Source organism: Labrus mixtus, chromosome 24, assembly GCF_963584025.1.
Source record: "Labrus mixtus chromosome 24, fLabMix1.1, whole genome shotgun sequence".
Classification (NCBI taxonomy): Eukaryota; Metazoa; Chordata; class Actinopteri; order Labriformes; family Labridae; genus Labrus; species Labrus mixtus.
This window is the reverse complement of record NC_083635.1, coordinates 7,660,676-7,680,497: the sequence shown is the minus strand read 5'-3', so window position 1 is coordinate 7,680,497 and position 19,822 is coordinate 7,660,676. Positions and strand designations below refer to the sequence as shown.

The 19,822-nt window shown below is 39.2% G+C and overlaps 1 long non-coding RNA gene across 2 annotated transcripts in view; it reads right to left on the bottom strand.

The window, feature by feature from the left end:
* Window positions 1-19,822, bottom strand: part of LOC132959724 (uncharacterized) — a 78,314-nt gene that overhangs the window by 31,417 nt on the left and 27,075 nt on the right. For both annotated transcript variants that reach the window (XR_009667078.1, XR_009667079.1), the window contains exon 4: window positions 1,035-1,100. This is a non-coding gene — a long non-coding RNA (uncharacterized LOC132959724). The remainder of the gene's footprint in view (window positions 1-1,034; window positions 1,101-19,822) is intronic.

The window sequence follows — 19,822 nt, the reverse complement described above, 5'->3', positions numbered from 1 at the left end:
TTCTGCAGAGCTGATGCAATCTACATAGAAAGCAATGCCTCCAGATAATTGCTAGAATGGGTTCCACTGTTTTTGTAGCTCCGACACCCATGTCACTCTGCGTACATCTAGAACAATGGCTGTCATGCAAATTACTTTTCAAGCGACAACCAACAACAGATTATGTTTCTAGTGAATACAAGTTTCAACCCTTCGGTTTCTTCAGAGCACGTACAATGTGAACAAGGTTAATTACATATCTCTACTGAATAGAGTAAATGCAATCTTGAAACATTAAAACAATCACCAACCACATCATAGTCACCACAAAAAAGCACCTATGGATTTAGTAAACACTCAAGCTGTGAGCAAATAGCATTAGCAGTGCTTTAGTTGAATAACAGGGTCAAGAATAATCAGCCAACATGCATACTGAAACAGCAATACACAGCTCTAGCTGTCAGCCAGCTGTAGCTACTGTTAGCACCAAGACACAGCACATGACACAGACAGCATACTTTCAGCTAGTTGGGTTCATAAAAAATCAACTATGGATTCACACAACACTCAAGCTGTTAGCAAACAGCTAGCACTGTTTCAGTAAAAAAAAAAACATTGTGAAGCATAATCAGCCTACATGCATACTCAATCAGCAAGACACAACACCAGCTAGCTAGCAGCTGCTCATCAGCTGTAGCTAATGTTCACAGCACATGACACAGACAGCAAACTTTCAGCTAATAATGCTGACTTACTTTAAAAATGCAGTACAGTCACACAGTCATTTTATTCCTCCTCCATGTCTTCACCACTAGAAAAACCTATGGATTCATGAAAACCAACTATAGATTCACAAAACGCTCAAGTTGTTAGCAAACAGCTAGCACTTCTTTAGTTAAATAACATGTTAAAGCAGAATCAGCCTACGTGCATACTGAATCAGCAAGACACAACTCCAGCTAGTTAGCAAATGCCCACCAGCTGTAGCTACTGTTAGCCCCAAGACACAGCACCTGCCTCAGACAGCATACTGTCAGCTAATGATGCTTACTTACTTTAAAAACGTTATTCAGTCACACAGTCCTTTTCTTCTTCCTCCATGGCATCACCACTAGAAGCACCTATGGATTCATAAAAAAAACAACTATGTATTCACAAAACACTTGGGTTGTGAGCAGCATTAGCACTGCTTTAGTTGAATAACATGGTAAAGCATAATTAGTCACCCTTCAGTATTTAATTTTGCTCAGATTTAGAATTGTGCTAATTCAATGGATTTAGAGATTGCCATGATATATTTAATGGTCAGCTTAAGTGGGAAAACCCTTGTATCTAAAAATGTATTTAAACTAAAACAAAAGATGGTTTGCTCTGTATGTCTTGTCCTCATATCTATAACTTTGATTGTCTTCTGTAAAGTTGACGAGAATTGCTTTGGTTTCAACTTTACAACGATCATGTGCTTAATGACAGGCACAGCGGCAGTCGTCTTAGAACTACTTATTCAAATTCACTACGTGGTAAATGCTTGAGTTCAAACACACACATATCCTTGAGAAGCTTTCAAACAGCACTTCTTTTTGTGTGTGTGTGTGTGTGTGTGCTTTGAAAGTCTTCTCCTGAATGTCTTCCAGTTTTACATTCCCACTGCAAGGGGACTTAAAGTTGATAACACCCACACATTTAACACTTGAAAAATGATGGAAAGGAACATTTTTTTTTCATTGGCTCACCCTAGACTTCACATTCATCTTTGATGAAAGCTCAACACCCAAGTCTGTCGAAAAAAAATTCTATAGAGGAGTAGAAGACGAAATAGATTCTGCCTTGTAGTGTTTAAAGTTTTGGTTCTACAGCATGCATATGATGTGGTTTTTAAAGAATAAACCTTTGTCTTAAGATCATGGTGGGGAGTTGTTTGAGAACACACTTGACAAAGGTTCAAAGGGACCTAGCAGTAGTAGTGTGCTGGATTTTTTCTTTTCAAGTGATAGTTTGTCATCCTAGTTTAATGTATGAACAACTCTCCTAAAAATTGCAAACAAACGTCTGCTCACTGAAAACTATGAGCTGCTTGTATGCACAGCCAGAATGGTGGATTTCAACATAAGTCCCACCTCTGGCAAGGCAAATAGCCAATCCTAGCAAAGGATTCTGGAGTGGAACCTGGGGTGGCCAATAAGATTTCAAGGGGGGGGGGGGGGGGGGGGCATCCCTGGCCGCCCCTCTGGACACACCTGTGCCCTTGTTTAAATGACCAGGCAAGACATAGTGGTTTTCTCCATTAACCAATACTAAAAAAAAAAAAGCTTCAACTTTACATACATTTCTGAGATGTTAAAATGTAACATTTTTCCATCTGGTTTTGCCAGACGTATCCATCTGGTTTTTCTAACGTATAGAAACAGTATTTAACGCAGCACACAAATGAAATCTGACTTAAACACAATGCCTCTATTGACGTCTAGTTAATTAGTTACCTAATTACCTTGAGAGGGCTGGGAGCTGCACAGAGGAAAGGTAACTTAATTAAAATATATCATGTTGACATAAAATGTAATTAAAAAAATAATCATGACTGTATACATCATATGTGTGGAGTTATTCATTATATGAAAATTAGCCGATACTGATATTCATGTGATATGGCCAATTTATCAGTCAAGCTCTAGTTAAAAAAACACTTGGGGGAAATGTGGGGGTGATATTTGACATTGAACTAAGTTTTTAATCAAACCACAAAGACACAGGTGCAACCTGCTTTTTATCAACTCAGGAACATCTTAAAGACTACTTCCATTTGACATTTTAACAAATTATTCCAGCTTTTATTTCCTCATGGCTGGATTATTGTAACAACCGAAGCACAACTTCAGTTTGTTTGGAACTCCGCAGCCAGACTCACCTCTCACATCACCCCTCTGGTTGCCAATTCATTTCAGAATGAATTTTAAAATTTCACTCACATCTTTCAAAGCCCTCCCTGGTCTTGAACCTGAATCTTTAAGTGAGCCTTTAACCCTGCACTGCCAAAGAAGATCTCCAAGATCAGCTGCATTAGGCCTGCTCAGCGTGCCTGAGTTAAGGTTGCCGACAAAAGGTGATTGAGCATTTTTTTGTGATGGCACCTCAGCTTTGGAACAGTCAGACACATGTTGAGCAGATTCTGTTTCTGCTTTTACATTTCAGCCTTAAGACTAATTTTTACATTCTTGCCATTTTAGCTGACAGATAATTTAATCAGAGCTCCGGTGTAAGTCTCTTCCATTATTAAAAGTTGTCACAACATTATTTCATACTCATTTTTCTATACATTACATACACGCAAGCGGCTTTTGTCACACAAGGGGCTTGCTCTCCAGGGCTGCAGCTGGGTAGTATTGGAGAAGAGGTCTAATCATGGACTGATTACTAACACCTGTGTGGGTGAACAAGGCCTCTAAAATGTACTTTTCATTCTACCTTCTTTATTCTGACTGTTGTATTCTCCCAATAATGAACTTAAAGGTAACTGTGATTATGCAACAAGGAGTCAGCATTGGAATACATGAGGAAAGTACAAAATGCAGAAAGACTCACTTACAAAAAAAAGGGGATCCCCAAACTGATTGACAAAGAGAGCTTGTGGATTAAACAGCAGCTTCAAATACATCTGGTTGAAACCACTTTGCTTCTACCAAGAGTAAAGTACACCGACTACTCAAGTGATTAAAAAATACTTGAAACATTAATTTTCCCATTTTGGCTTCAACATGTACAATAAATCCATTAAAAAAATATGAACAAAGCTACAGTTAATCTCACTTCAGCTGGTTTAACACGGAAAAGAAAAAGTAAAAACCATGCCATCCTCCCCCATCCTAAAGTTTGACTTGGTACAGTCCTGATTGCCAACACCTGGTGGATCATGAGGCATTCGACAGCACACCGGAAACACAAGTCTCTTAACTTGATCAGGGTTGAATGCAGCTGTTCAACCTGTTCAGAGTGCACAGACGTTCCTAGTACACACAAATATTTAGAGCCAGCTTGTAGAGTTGCAGGTATCTCAATACCTTGTTTCTCTCCACTAAAGCTGTGGGCCCGCCGTCTGCATAAAGGAATCTCCCTCGTGTAAATTTGCAACCTCCTGAATCACACTCCCTGTTGCTTTGGCCATATTACTGTCTTCATTTACTGAGGTCAAAAGTGCATGCAGAGCACCCTCTGCTGGATAAAACTGCAAACTGCTCCAGACAGATGATAATGCGCTCATAGACTGTGTACTTTGATCTGTTCAAATGTGAACTTTATCCCCAAGGTTTGAATGAATGTTCAAAATAAAAAGTGACAGATGACAAATAATATGTCCCTTACACTTGTGTTCCATGTGGATAAATAATTTAAGATGAGTGAGAATATACATATTCTGGAGTTCCATTTTTGGTGACTTATATTTATTTTTAAATTCAATTTTAACCTCCAATAAATCAATCAAACTTGGTGGTTATTAGTGATCAAAATTCAAATGATAAAGCTAATTTGAAAATTAAAATGCATTACAGAAAATGAGTGTATTATTTGACTCTAAAATAAAATGATGATTAATTTATCTAATTTGAATTTTAGTTTTCAACTTAAAAAATGCACATTCTCTGACTAAATTAAAATGAGGAAGAAAATGACATTTGCTTTATCATTTTCAAAAAATGCCCCGCTAAATTTGTATCATAATTCAAATGAAATAGCTCATTTTAAAATGAAAATACGTTGTTATTTTCAGAATATAGGTGCATTATTTGACCTATATTTAAAATTAATATTCAGTCATCCAGTTTGCATTATACTTTTACTCTCTATGTATGCATATTGTATGACATAATTCTAATGAAAACAAAAAGGTCTTTGGCTTTTCGTTTTCAAACTTGCCATGCTAAAAAGTGATCATAATTCAAACCAACTCGAAAACGAAATGGCAAAGTGGATGGCGCAGGAAAGTGACGTCAGACTCCAGCTCCCAGGCAGGCAAACGTAATATTTACAGTCTATGAGGCGAGCGGGCAGAACGCGCAGTACGATGGGTGGCGGGGTGAATCTTCAACACAAGGGCAGACTTTAGTTCACACTGTGATACAGGTGGCGATCAGAGTGTTTTTTTTCAGCGCACACTGAACTTTTAGTGAGCATGACGCAGCAGCTTCAAAACCAGAGCTGCCAAGTCTCACACATGACACCATCTATCTCTGACCGTGAGAGTCACTCAGCATCTGCACGCCGTGAAATTCACACAGACGTGTCCTAAGACCAGTTTATTGATAGATTATAGATCACTCTCTTCTCTGCTTAACTTAGTTACATTAAAAAAGATTATCGATTGAATTTTCTGTTTCAAATAATCTCTCCAGCTTTGTACACAAAGTTTCAATGTCTCTCATCCTCTGTGCCTAATGGCACACAGTCTCCCTCTCGACCGACTGTATGAGCTCTCTCTCCCTTTCAGAGGTTGTTTTGTAGTTATTAAAAGAATAACAAACTACAACGCCAAAATTGAATCAAAATCAGGGCAACAGCTACTTTGGAGCTTGTACCAGCGTTAAAGATTCACCCCGCCACCCATCGTACTGCGCGTTCTGCCGGCTCGCCTCATAGACTGTAAATATTATGTTCGCCTGCCTGGGAGCTGGAGTCTGATGTCACTTTCCTGCGCCGTCCACTTTGCCATTTAGTTTTCGAGTTGGTTTGAATGTGATCACTTTTTAGCACGGCAAGTTTGAAAACGAAAAGCCAAAGACCTTTTTGTTTTCATTAGAATTATGTCATACAATATGCATACATAGAGAGCAAAAGTATAATGCAAACTGGATGACTGAATATTAATTTTAAATATAGGTCAAATAATGCACCTATATTCTGAAAATTAAAAGCATTTCTGTTAATGCATTTGAATTTTCAAATTAGCTTCATCATTTGAATTTTGATCACTAATCGCTTCCATAGTTTTGCCCATCATAAATATTATAAATAAGTGACAATTGCTTCTAAAATACAGTTTAATGAAGGATTAAAAATCATTCATAAATCGTTCTTAATTCAGGTGTTAAGTGATACATATCCGGTTGTTTTCAAGCGGTATGATATTGAAATGTCAATGTGGAGGGTGATATGTTGTGGACTACATGTTGTGCATTGTTGTTGTTTGTGTCATGGAGATAAACCAGAATTAAACATCAGTTGTTCCCCAACTGTTGCCAAATCTCTCCTATTGTTTTCCTAATTCAGCAGAGGCCATTGTGTTAAATAGCAAGCTGTACTCATCTCATCCCGTGTTGTATCTTGTTTGCATCTACATTACAGCTGCTGTTGTTTCTGCTGTCCGCTTGAAATAGAACCAGAGAGGAAGAAAAGCCCACAGATGGCTGTAAATCTTTTGGAATTTCACAAATTCTGCAATTTACAGCTGGCTTCATCACCTGTTGACTGTGTGTGATACAGCATGTGATTGCAGATCTGGTAGTTGCTTGTGTAAAAGCTTCAGTGTTGTTGTTCAGAGTCCTGTTGGATACCAAGCAGACAGATTGAAGTGTGGAAGGTTAGATTTTGGCGCCCACTCAGTCTTAACTCTACAAATACATCAACATCATGAAAAATGTCCTAAAGGCGAGGGGTCCCAGAACGTTGCCTTGGCAAGGACCCCCATTCAGCAAACAGGCAAAACATCACCAATATTATAAAAGACAGCTTTACATGTAGTACATAGTACATAATACAAGTACGACTGGTATCACACTATGACTGGGATTGGTCAGCAGCATGATAATGGAATTCTGAGAATTCTTCAATTGGCAGATACATTTGTACATCAAGTTTGTCATTCAAAATAACTCACTTGCACTAGCCCATCAATGATTTTTAAATAGTATTCTCAAAGAGTCATTATAAGCAACTTTAAGCTTTTGTAAGCTTGCCTTTCTAAACCTGGCCCACAAGGGGGCAGTATATAGAGGAGTGCAATATACAGTAAAGAGATTCTTCTTGACATGTTCTGAACACTTTGAGAATTTGAGAATTTTCTTGCCAACACATTGGCCTAGTCATATAATATTGACACTGCCTGTACATGTTGTCATCATCGGACATTTGATCAGTAATAAAGTGCCTTAAATATTTTATTTAGGGGCTCACACTCTTGACAGGTAAAAATTGGGACAGTTCAGGGTGAAAACCCAGGAATCAAAAGTATTTATACACCCTTGCGAAATCCACCAATCATATCTACTTCAATTAAAGTATCTTTGAAGGAAGAATGTGTGACTTTTCGATCCAGTAGTTGTCGCCTTTGAGCACCAGAGAAGAGAAGATGTCCAAAGTCACAATTTAAAGTGCTAACAACATTAAAAAACTAAGATAGCTATGGTCAACCTGTTGCAACACAGCCCAAGCAGCTAATTTATACATACAGTAGATCCCGTCTCTGAGAAGATAAATAGCTGATCAAAGTTGGGATTTTTTTTTGGCTTGGGGTGGCCATTTAGATTTCATTGGGGGCCCAGGCCACCCATTCAGCCACGTCACTGTACAGGCCCCGTTTCAAGTCACCACAACCCTCTGGGGGGCGCACCCTACAGTTTGAGAAGCACTGCCGTAGGCTAAGAGCTAAACAGCCATACCAGTAGCTAACAGGATTGCAAAGATACTTGGTTGTGGACTTCGCTGGATGCAATGGAAACCGTCATCCAGGAAGACAGTTCAAACCGTTTTCCCTTCAGACTTACGTATATCTTGTATACCGTTGCGACTTATGTTCCAGAAAGGCATAAGCCACATAGTCTACAGAGTCGTGCCAAACAGCAACCTCAGATTGATGCAGAAATAACAGAAGACTTGATGTGTATGTAATGGCTGTAATGGCTCCCAATACTTCAGCGGCTCTCCCTTAATTACTTTAAAACTAATGCTCTTCATTTGCAGTGTGGCAGCTGTGCACACGCTCATGGCATCATCTCCGCTACTCTGGATTTTTTTTCTCCATGTTGCTTGTGTGAGTTCCAAATCTTTTTTGCAGGCCCAGATCGTTTCACTGCCACACAATGGCACTGCCAAATCCAACATCCAACACAAGTCAGGACTAAGCTATCTTTGAGAGTGTGTGTGTGGCAGTCAGAAACCTCTGTAGTGACTGCGAACGTGATTGGAGTTCCAAATTGTCCGCACTCCCAAAATGCTTCACTGCCTCACAAAGGCGATGTCAATCAACGCGAGGCTGGTCCGAGGGAGTCCTCCTGCTAAACCGCCTGCAGTCAGCCACATCCAGTCGCACACATACCAGCAGCGCTACAGCACACTTTGTGTCCTCTCAATTGCAGCCTCTTCACTGTCTCTTTCAGCCAAAAAATCGTTTTCAGATTGGTCCATCTCCCAAGCCTTTTCTTCCACTCTTCTCTCTCCAAGAAGTCTTTCAATCCCATCATTCTCTCTCGAGAACTTCTTTAAAGGTCCGTCTCTATCAAAAAAGTTTTTATTCCCCCCTTTGTGTGTCATCACACCAAAATATCTCTTAATTGTGCACTGTTGCTTTGAATAATTCCTGAACAGAAAAACAAACTTTACCGAGATGTAATTTGAGATTTCTTCGTTTTACTTAGCTGTGGGCGAAGCTTCTCCAGACTGCAATTTCATGCTAATTTTTAGGCAGTCTGTGTCTGCATGTGGCTGTTCTCAAAAAAAAGATGCTAAATGGAAAATTCAAGCAAGTTGGTTATCCCAATAAAACAGAATACTGAACATCCATTAGACATGCAAGGTGTCCAGTTCAGTCCAAGACTAAGACGCTCTATGTAAAATCTTTCATTGGAGGTGATACATTTGATGAATACACCTAAAGGTAAATAAAAATACTCTAAACTCCAGATCAATTAGCATACATACATTTCACCACCTCCACTGATTTACTCTTTTTTTATTTGAAAAAATAGACCCTGACCGATTTATCGGCCAGCCGATAATAGGACCAATTAATTTCGAGTGATGAATGTCCTAAGCGTAGAAAAAAACGCCCTCAGATTATTTTGTGGTTGCTGCGGATACGGTACTCTCATTTGAACATAGTTCAACTTTTGGAACATTGCCGTGCTTCTCACTCACCGACCAATCAAAATCCACACCTCATTCGGCCCCTCTCTTACTTGTCTTGTCATTTTTTTGATAACTTTCTTATTACAATTTTATAAGTTGTCTTTCTAAAACAGCCGGCAGAATTAGACACATGTTATATATTAAACAGGACGCTGCTTGGAAAGCCATTTAGTTTACCATATGGTTATAGGAGTCATTCCATTTCATCACAGTGAAGCATCTGGGCTGTGTGTCCCCGAGTGAGTTCACCTGACTCATCATCTGAGTACTGGATTCTCACTTCATCACTGGTTGGTTTACTTCCACGAGCTATATATGTAAGTGCTGTCATTTTTTTTTATTCACAGTTCAAACATTCATTCCAACCTGGGGGAGTAGTTTGCCTTTTGATCCAGCAGGGGGCACTCTCAGTCACTCTGTTGTTCTCATCAGCAGGTAATATTGTGAATAAATAAAGAGCTTCACTCAATCCTGATGACTGTGCGGGGAGGACACAATAAATACAAACAGTGACAGTAAAGGTAAAACCTCTTGAAATTATGATTTGATTCGATTTGCGATTATTGTCCTTGCTGCATGAATTGGCATAGCAATGACATCACAGTCATTAAATGCTTTCTTTTCCCATCAAGCTTTCTTACATTCACATCAAAACCTATTTTAGAAAATGGGCATCTTTTCTCAAAATCTGGTTGAATCAGGAATAAGTGAAAGGTTTGTGTTCTAAAATTTAAACCCTTCAATGAAAGATTTAAAGAGTGAATTCAAGATTCATTGAGTTGTAACCGACGGAATTATTTATGTTCTGAAACCCAGCGGATCAGCGAAGAGTAGTATCAAGAAAATCCTGTTCGTTTACGGTGCGGTGAGGATACATTTAAACCGACAGAGACTCCTTGGAAGTGAGAAAAATTAGATTTAAGTTGCCTCTAAACCGAGTGAATCCTGAGCTGTTTTGACACCCAAAGCCATTCGGAGTTTATTTACCGCCGGTCCTCGTTATAAGCCCCTTTTTCTCCCTTAATACCCGTAACCTTTAAATTTCTCACTGACTCAAATCAACCTCCTCCAGCAGAGGAAAATCTGCTTGCATGGTGTGCAGGAGCACTCGTGATTCCCTTACAAGTCATTACCAATCTGTTCCCTTCCTCCCAGTCCTCCCACATGCCGGAGTGGGCAAGAAAGAGCTAGGGATCCAAGAGAACTTTACTTGCATTAAGCTCCCCATCTGTCTCCATTTCTTTTTACAGCACACATACACACACACACAGAGACGCCTTCAAGCACACTTTATAGTCTTGTTCTACAGTGATATTTAGTGGATTAGCAGTTAGACGCTTGCAATGCCCTCGAATAGAGACAGGGCTGTCATTATGGGGAATTATTTTTCATATCGGGCTCCGACATTCATTCATTTCAGTGGAGAGGTTTTATAAAGTCTTTAATATATTTATAATATCGCCTGAACACAAGAAAAGAGGTCAAATAAATAACTTTGGCAAGGGAATGAACAGATGGGAAAACAATCATTGGCGTCACAGTGGAGGGGAAAGTGGGGCTGACTATCTGGGGTCCCACTGGAGGAAAGGGCCATACTACACTATAGAAACATTGATACCAATAGAAGCGTTAGGCACCCAATGTTGAGCATTTTTTTTATTTGAGTAGTTTTGTTGGCTTTTAGACAGACAAGGGACACATATAAGTAGAGCCTGACCGATATCAGAATATCCAGCAACTATCAGTATCGGCTAATTTTTTCCCAGGTATATTAGGGATTTATTAACCAGTCAAATATAATTTAATTTAAATATTGTTGAATTATGCTAGCAGTTCTCTTTCTGGCTGTCACCAGCAGAGTGTGCTATATGGAGTACAACAAGCATTTTCGAGCGGTGACGCACATACGGGCGCTGAACGTTTCCAGTAGAGTAGCCATCTCGTTTTTATTATACTATCTTGTTCACAAGTGTTTGATAATGGCATTGGAGGGATGAACACAATAAATGTCTCTACAGATCGAACATAGCTCTAAGACAGTTATCAGCCAATGTATCGGTATCAGATTTTTTTTGGTTCCCATTATCGATATCGGCACCAAAAATACTATATCGGTCAAGTGTAATTTGCATAATATGTGACCTTGAAAGAACCTGGCGTTTGCTTGTTTCTTAATTGAATTGAACCCTAGCCTCGTGGCTGAAGTCTTGAGTAACTTTGACCAATCCATCACCCCTGACGGCCACCCGAAGCGAACTTTCTCACTCTTTTGACTCCATCATCTGACTTCAAAGCAACAACAAAACAAAGTTAGAAAGCACTCAGAATAGATCATAGAAGGGAGCCTCGAGCGTCACAGCCAAATTTACATGTTTGAAGAATTGGGAGTGAAAACAAGCTCGTCTTCTCATAGGTCGATTAAAACATTAATGGTTTATTGAACGTCCTTTTCTCTGTTTTTCCTCTATGCTGGAAAAAAATACAATGTTGTGGATTTTATGTCAAATCAGTCTGATCACCACTGAAGCGGAACATCACAAACAAAGCAAAACACTTCACTCTTGATGTATGCCATGCCTTTCTAGGCCTGTGGATTATCTGTCTTATTGTTATGAATAATTACCCCCCCCCCCCAACAGACTATTTGACATCACGCGGAGATATTAACGGCACAGCTGTGGAGTCGATCAACAGTGAAGTTCACAATCTGTGACTGAAGAAATGGGAAAAGTCATAAGAAAAACAGCGCTTCAAAGCACAAACTGCAAAATGGAAGATATGCGATTCATCCACAAAAGTTTATGGGGAAAATTAAGGATTTATGAGACTGTTTTTGGTGGTACCGTCAACTAGGGTGATGCTTATTTACTGTTCTGTTAAGAGGCACAAAGTATCTGAGAAAGGGAAGGATGTTCTCATAAATAGCTAACTTCCTTTGCATCCTTTCGACCCTCTCCTTTCAGCCAGTGCTTACATAATCTCCTCCATCTCTTGAATCACAGCCCAGTTCAGGACAATTCCATCGTCTAGTCATTCTGAGTGCGTGCCCAACAGGTCGTCATGCATATAAAGTTTCCTCCTCCGCAGGAGCTAGGCACCTTGTGTTCCTTTCCCTGAGTTGTGTTCTGATGGAAGCCGAGGTCTCTAATAAACAATGTTCAACCAATACCTCTGTTCCCTCCCTGGGGGCTGTACAATAGGCCTTAAGGGAAATGTGTGAAATTGCAAGCTGCAATTACAAGTAGATGAAGCAGGTTGAGGGGAAAATGGGCACGGCACAAAGTGTATTACAACACCTTATCATGAAACACATCCAGGGGCCAACTGATGATGGATACTGTGTATTACGGTGTGATAGTGTAGCTTGACTTTTCCTTCAAGGGTCAGCGAATGCTTTTTAATACAATAATGTACTGTTTGTGAATAAAAAATTGCATATTAGAAATCCTGTGATGATGCGAGGCGGCGACAATAACTTCACATTTATCAGGAAACAATGGAATAATTGTTTTTTAAACAAGGGATGGTTGGTTTCCTCTTTATAGTAGCACTGAATCTGCTTTTCTTTCTTCAATAGTATCCTTGGGATGAGCCACAACAGTAGACATTGTGTGATTTGCCATTCAGTAAGGAAGGTGACAATAATGATTTAAAGTAGGGATATTCCTAGCGACTAAATGTCGTGTCAATTAAAGGGATAGTTGGGTATTTTTGAAGTATGAGTTACTCGTCAAAAGTAAGTGTATTAGCATGGCGGAGGAAGAATTTAGTGTAGTCCAAATAGTGCTAAAACAAATGGGCTATCACGCTGAATTTTACTTGAAATTATCTGTAGTACATGGAGAATCCCACTATCTCACTTTGCCATATTTAAAGATACATTTTTAGCTAGCTTACAAACTACTGTTAGGGTTACATGACAATTGGTCAGCATTCTTAGCTAACATTACCAATTAATAGAATAACACAATAAGATAGGACAGGCAAAGGTCCTAGCTAGCAGTACTTTTAGCTATGAATTTATGCTAACATTTGTACGGCACTGTAGGTAGCTAATGGGGGACCAAACATGATTTTTAACCTCAAATTTCTGTACATCTACATAAATTAAAAGCCAGACTTTAAATACAAGAAATGAAGTAAAGATACTTCAAATTCTGTTTTCTTCTGTTGGACTGAAACAATGAATATGAATACCCAAAGGTCAACAAAGTAGAAATATCTCCCTTTCAGATGCTGAGCGAACATTTCTGACTACTCTTTAGCTACTATCAGACAACAGCTAGCGTAGCATTCAGTCACTTCTTAGCTAACTTGACTCCTCAGATAGGAAAGGACAAAAATCCTTGCTAGCAGTACATTTAGCTAGGCATTGATGCTTACTTAGTTATTGGTAGCAAATGAGTAACCAAATACGTTGTTTTATTTTAAATGTATGACCTTTTTTTTCACTGTCGTTTGACTTTTCACCAAGAAGCGCTGATATGCTAGCAGTATGGAATTTTACCAACGTTTTGTACATTTTATCTAGGAGTTGATGCCAACGTTAGCTTCTGGTAGCTAAAAGTTTTGCTTTCAAGTGATGGCCTTTTTTACACTGCCCATTGACCCATATGCTAACACTGTGTAACTTTACCAATATTTATAAACAACACTTCCACATCACAACCCGGTCATGACATCAGAGAAAATTGGTCGCCATGAGACTGTGGTGACCAGTGAGACTGTACTGATACAGAGTACAGATTGAGCTAATTTATCAGTCAATAGTTGAACTGATTGCATCCCATTAAGAGTTATTATCAAACATCCTACAGAATAATTTGTTCAATTCATTGAAAAGATAAAGAATTGGATCATTAAAATATACTGCAGGCGATAAAAACGCAATTATGCATATAATGTTATATAATTGTATTACACAGAATTCCATTACAATTCCATGGCAAGTGCTTTATAGCTTATAGACTCATAAGTTCAGCATTAAACATGGTAGCTATGGGCTATAGTAATACAAAACGTCTCATGAATTCAGGTCTTTTAAGATATGCTAAATAAAACGGCCCATGAATTTAAATGATTGTTATTAGATCTATATATAAAGTAATCGAAAGAAGGCCCCTGTGATTGTTGCAAGAGTACCCTTTTAAAGAAGAAAGAGGCGATTTATAGAGCACATTTCCTAAAGAAAGCAACACAATGTGCTTCAAAGGAATACATTATGTCTATCATGACAACCTGATAAAATACAGCAGTAAAAAGAAAAGAAAACTCCTTTTGAAAGAGTTGACTGTTGGGGCGTCTAGTGCTTGGATGGTAATTGTACCTATTTGGTGGGTAGAAGCTAAAAGCTGCTTCCTGCCTCTGATCTTACGTGCGGGACAACAAGGAGACCACTGGTTGAAGATCTACGGCTTCTTGTGGGCTTGAATGGGACAAGCAATTATTTTATGTAATTAGGGGTACGGCCAAACTGCGCTTTATAAACAAGTAAAAGTGATTTTCTAGAATATATTCTGGTGTGCATTGGAAGCCAATGCAGGGATTTAAGAACATGGTGGATGCGTTTGGTTTTCTGGGTCCAGATTAAAATACAGGAAGCAGCATTCTGTATAATCTGCAGACCAGAGAAGAGGCTATTGCTATCGTCCAATCTGCTTGTAATGAATGCATCAATTGGTTTTTCCTTGTCTGATTGTGATGGAAAGACGTCTGTGTCTGGAACTGTTCAAGTCTTCTGACTACTCAAAGAGCTTTTACAACGCATGTCAGGCCTACCCATTCACCCCCATCCACATCAGAAATAACTAATTCCATTCATACGCCGCTGAAGAAGCAGCGGGAGCAACTTAGGGTTAAGTGTCTTGAATACTCAAAGCGCTTAAAACACCTACCCATTCACACCAACTTGGGGTTAAGTGTCTTTCCCAAGGACACATTGGACATGTGGCTGCAGGAGCTGGAGATCGAACCCTTCCGGTTGAGAGACGACGACTCTACCAACTGAGCCAGAGCCGCCCCAATGATACATAGTTGTGTATCATCTGCATAATAACGGTATTGTATCTTGTCTTCATCCAAGTTGGAGAAACAGAAGTGGATTTAAAGTGGATATAAATCAATTTAAAGTGCGTTGACCCTTAACCAAGCTGTATGTGTTAGCGCACACCCTGGAGAAAATGACTAAAAGTGCTGAATGGAAGTCTAACAGAAGCCGCTTTACGGTAGAAAAGAATCAGCACCTCAGGTGTTCCTTTTATACCTTTTATACCATTTAAAATGGATCATTTGAAAACATTGCTGTAAAGATGTGTAACTCAGTCAGTGCTGTATAAAAACATCTTGCATAAGACGCCCACCTAGGCAGAAAGAGGTTTGAATTGAACCATATTTCAGCTTTAGTTATGACACAAAAGCAACATTTTTTTTTCTTCCTTTCACAGAAAAGCTTAAGAGACAGGGGGGTACTTTAATTAGCCATCAACAGCTTCGCACACACGCTACAAATCTGTGGCTCTGTGCCAACAGAAATAAATCTCTCAGTGAACGCGAGGATGCGTGTGGTTGGAAAATTAAAACCATGCTTAGGGATTTGCAGGGATTTCCTGTTGTGTGCCATTAGGTTAGCAGGTGTGCTTGATTTTACAAAATCAACAAGAAAGTAAATGTGGTAAAAATGAGATGGTAAATTAAGAATGTATAAACTTTGGTTCCAGCAACAACTTTAAAAAAAAGTTTGTACAGGCCATAGTTACCCCCATCCCCTCACCCAATATGTATAAGTATACATTTTCAAGGTTTATTTTGGGGCTTTTTTGTGCCCTTATCCGACAGACAGGGCAATGGATAGAGTTGGAATTCTGGGAGGGTGGGGAGGGACACCCAGGAAAGGAGGCACTGGTTGGACCCAAATTTGGGATGCACGCTTCAAGGACTGCAGCCTTTGCACAATGGGCAAGCAAACTTGGGATGGTGGCCACTAGCCTACCCAATATTTTTATTACACTTTTTCACTATTATTCACACATACAGACAAATCAAACAGTACAGCAGAACAGACAACACACATTGGCCACAACTTAAATTTCTCACCCACATTTCAGATACATGGCATACCATCGAGGGAATTATTGCCTGTAACCACATCAGCATGAGATGGAGACTGTTCGAGCATCCAATCATGAAAAGGGAAACCTCAGTGTGTAATAACAACAGTTGAAAGAGATGCAGCATTTTTTTTAAATTACAACAATGGAGTTTGAAGCAAACTCAGAAAGCAAAGCATAAACTAAAGGACATCAAATTAAAAAACGCATTTGAAAGGTATTCTGCCCAATTTGGTGACATCAACAAGTTGAGACGGTGATAACAACAGACTGGTAAAGGTTATCGATATTGGGGAGAGGAATAAATCTGATACTAATATATCGGCATTAGTATCGGCCCCAAAAATATCGGTCGGGCCCTACTTTAAGAGTAACACTCAATCTTTGAAATACCATTAAAATCAAACTGCATCAAATCAGAGCTTATTATTAAAAAAGTGTTTTTCAATCAATTGATTTCATACCACATTTAATCAGTGTTAATTAACATTCAAAAGAAGTTTTTTACCCAGCAACAATATTATTTTTTCCCAATTTACTGTCATTAAGAAAAAGGAAAACAGTGTCATGGTCTCTGTTGCATCCCAGAAGGCACCCCAAACAAGGAAGTCTTGTCCAATTAATCAAACTTATTATGGCGGGCACACATATAAATCATTAATGCGCAGGCAAAGCTGACATCAATAAAAATCTAACGGCCTTAATGAGTGAGGGGAGAGAAAATGAGATATGAGCAGATGTTCGAAATGAAAACCTCATCAACAATGGTTTGAAAAAAAAAAGGCAATTCTCAGGAAATGCACTGGGTGGTGCTGTTGAACTGGAGAAAGAGTGGCAGCAGAGGGTAGTGAGTGTGTGAAATGTTGCATGCAGGGGGAAAAGGAGGAGCGATTCAGTGAACGGGGGTGAAGGCCGAGAGATACAGAAGCACAGTTAAGGGGCTTAAAAAGTGGAGGAAGAAAGACTTGAAGGTGGGTGAGGAAGGGGAGCAGGAAGTCAGGGGGAGTATTTCCTAAGTCTGACAGATTTAGACAGGTTAGAGATGGGAAGTTAGTGGAGGTTAAGTGTGGTATAAACATCATAGCAGTCACCCAGCTGTGCTAATTACATCCATTATTACCCCGCTAGATTCTGGGCTGCATGAATTTTTGCTTTCAACAACATCCTTAGAGGAGAGATTACAGAAACATTACAGCAAATACCTCTGATCTCTTTGAGCAAGAGGCAGGCGTTGTTTCTGTGTAATTGTGAAAGGCAATATAGCGCTCGGTGGAAATGTGTTTACCAGTTGTGCTTTCCCCAAGGGCCGTGCCACGGAACGAGGCACGCACAGAGCAATACATTTGTTTTGCTTTCCCTTGTTCTCTCCACCCATTGACTTTTTGTCTCTTTCTTCTTTCTCTAATGAAACACAGAGCATCCTAACAGGGGAATCAATTATACTTTGTGCATTACACTGTACGAAAGGGGACTCTTTACAGAAAGATCCAATGTCATACAAGTTTATGGATCTGTCAGATATTCTTTGCAGATGCTTACAATGACATTGTCGGGATAAGGATTCACCAAGATCGCATATCTGGTAAATTGCATGGGATTTTCAGGCAACTATATACTATATATATTTATGACTCATCCTTCACTCGAGCGTCTAACCAATTGAAAAGCTATGTCGATGCTAAAGATCTAACACGGCAGTTAGATACTTTCAAAGATCCGTTTCATGGTGACGTTGAGGCTTAAATCTTCCGTCCATCTCTTAGAATTTTCTGAAAATAATCTGTAATTAAAATCCAATAGGATATATCAGACCTGTAAACCTATTATATCTGTTTACAGAAGAAAAATAAAGGACCCCTTAACGCTATGACACACCTTTAAACTATACCAAAACCTCATCAAAGATCTATTTTTAACAATCAATAAGAAATATACTAGGGCCCGACCGATATGTAGGCCGATATCTTTCTTAGATCATTGTTAAGATAGATAGATATGGATAAACACATTTATTACATTGATCGCTCAAATGCAACTCAAACACTTGTGGGAAAATGCACATATATGTGCATCACTGCTTGGCACTCTGGAGTGTGAACTAATAGCGCATTCTGCTGGTGACGGCCAGAAAGAGAACTGCTGTAAAACAATGTAACTCAAATGAAATGCTATTTGATTTGATGAATCTAGTAATATTGACACATATCTGAATATATAAAATGAGCCAATACTGATAGTCACTGGATGAGTTAATATAGGCCGATATTATCGGCTGACCGACTAATCGGTCGGGCTCTAATATATACATATATATTATGGCTAAGACTATTGTTTTTGGCTTGCTACCTGGATTTGGGTTTAATCAGGTATCATTCTCGAAAAATTGTATGGATATATCTCCAAATAGAATCCATCAAAGGTCCTTTTTTTCGAGATTAAAGACCTGTAAACTTTCCCCCTAAACATCTTCCACACCCACATAAGATGAAGTCTAAAATATCTCGGCTGGGTATCTGGATTTGGGTTTAATAATCCATTTAATCCATTCAATTACCCAATTGGAAAATTAAAGACCTGTAAAACCAATAAACATCTTAAAAGATTTATCATGCAACCAATATGTAAAATGATCTGACATTTAATGAGGATGTCATTTTAGGATATGAGGATTTTGCGTCTGGATATCCAGATTTGTGTTTATTCAGGGTTCAAAAGTTTGTTATATGTCCAAAATAAAACCTCTAAAATCCTATTGGATATGACAGACTTGTTAACTCTCCCCCCCCCCTAAACTTCATCATAGATGCACTTTTAAGATTAAATCAAATGTGAGGATAACGATGCATATTTAATGGCTGGGTAATCAGATTTGTTGTTTGTTTTTTAGGTCCACTTTAGTTAGTTTTGGACATATCTAAAAATAGAATACATCACATACCCACTTGTAAAAAACAGACCTTTAAACTTTTCACAAACTTTAACCCAAATGCGCAATCAAGATGCCCTATATATGTGAAAAAGATCTGATTTTTTGGATTCAATTTAAGATTGGTTGCAGGGTGTCTGCATCTGGGTCCAATTTTCACTCTTAAAATACAGAATGTCACACTGTATCGTTTTGCTAATACAAATGCATCGCCACTTTGGACGGTACTTTGCACTGACAGCGCCATAAGTTGCATTTAATTACCCCTACAGAGATGATATCATCACCTCTGAGGAGCAGGTTGCTTAAATCTGTCACTGTTTTGCACATGACGTCTGCGAGTTCCTGCCGTTCCGAGTACCTGAGCGTGTGCATGTGTGCGTCTATCCGGCAAAATCCCCCAGCGCCTCAGAGTCAATCTGTACGAGTGTGTGTTCTGCCTTTCGATGAGCGCATATATCTGAACTCTAACAGCTTGTCAGCTGCATGTACGAGTCAGCAGATGGATGAGACCACCAAGCAGTGTTCTGCTAGGTGACTACAACCTCTGGGAGAATGATGTAACACAGAAAAGAGGAAGGGTGGAGGAGGGGGGAGAGAAGGGGAAAGAGACACGTGCCCACAAAGAGAAACACATAACTAGATGCAGCCGGATAGAAGTCGCAGCAACAACTGGGATACATTGTGTAACAGATCAGCC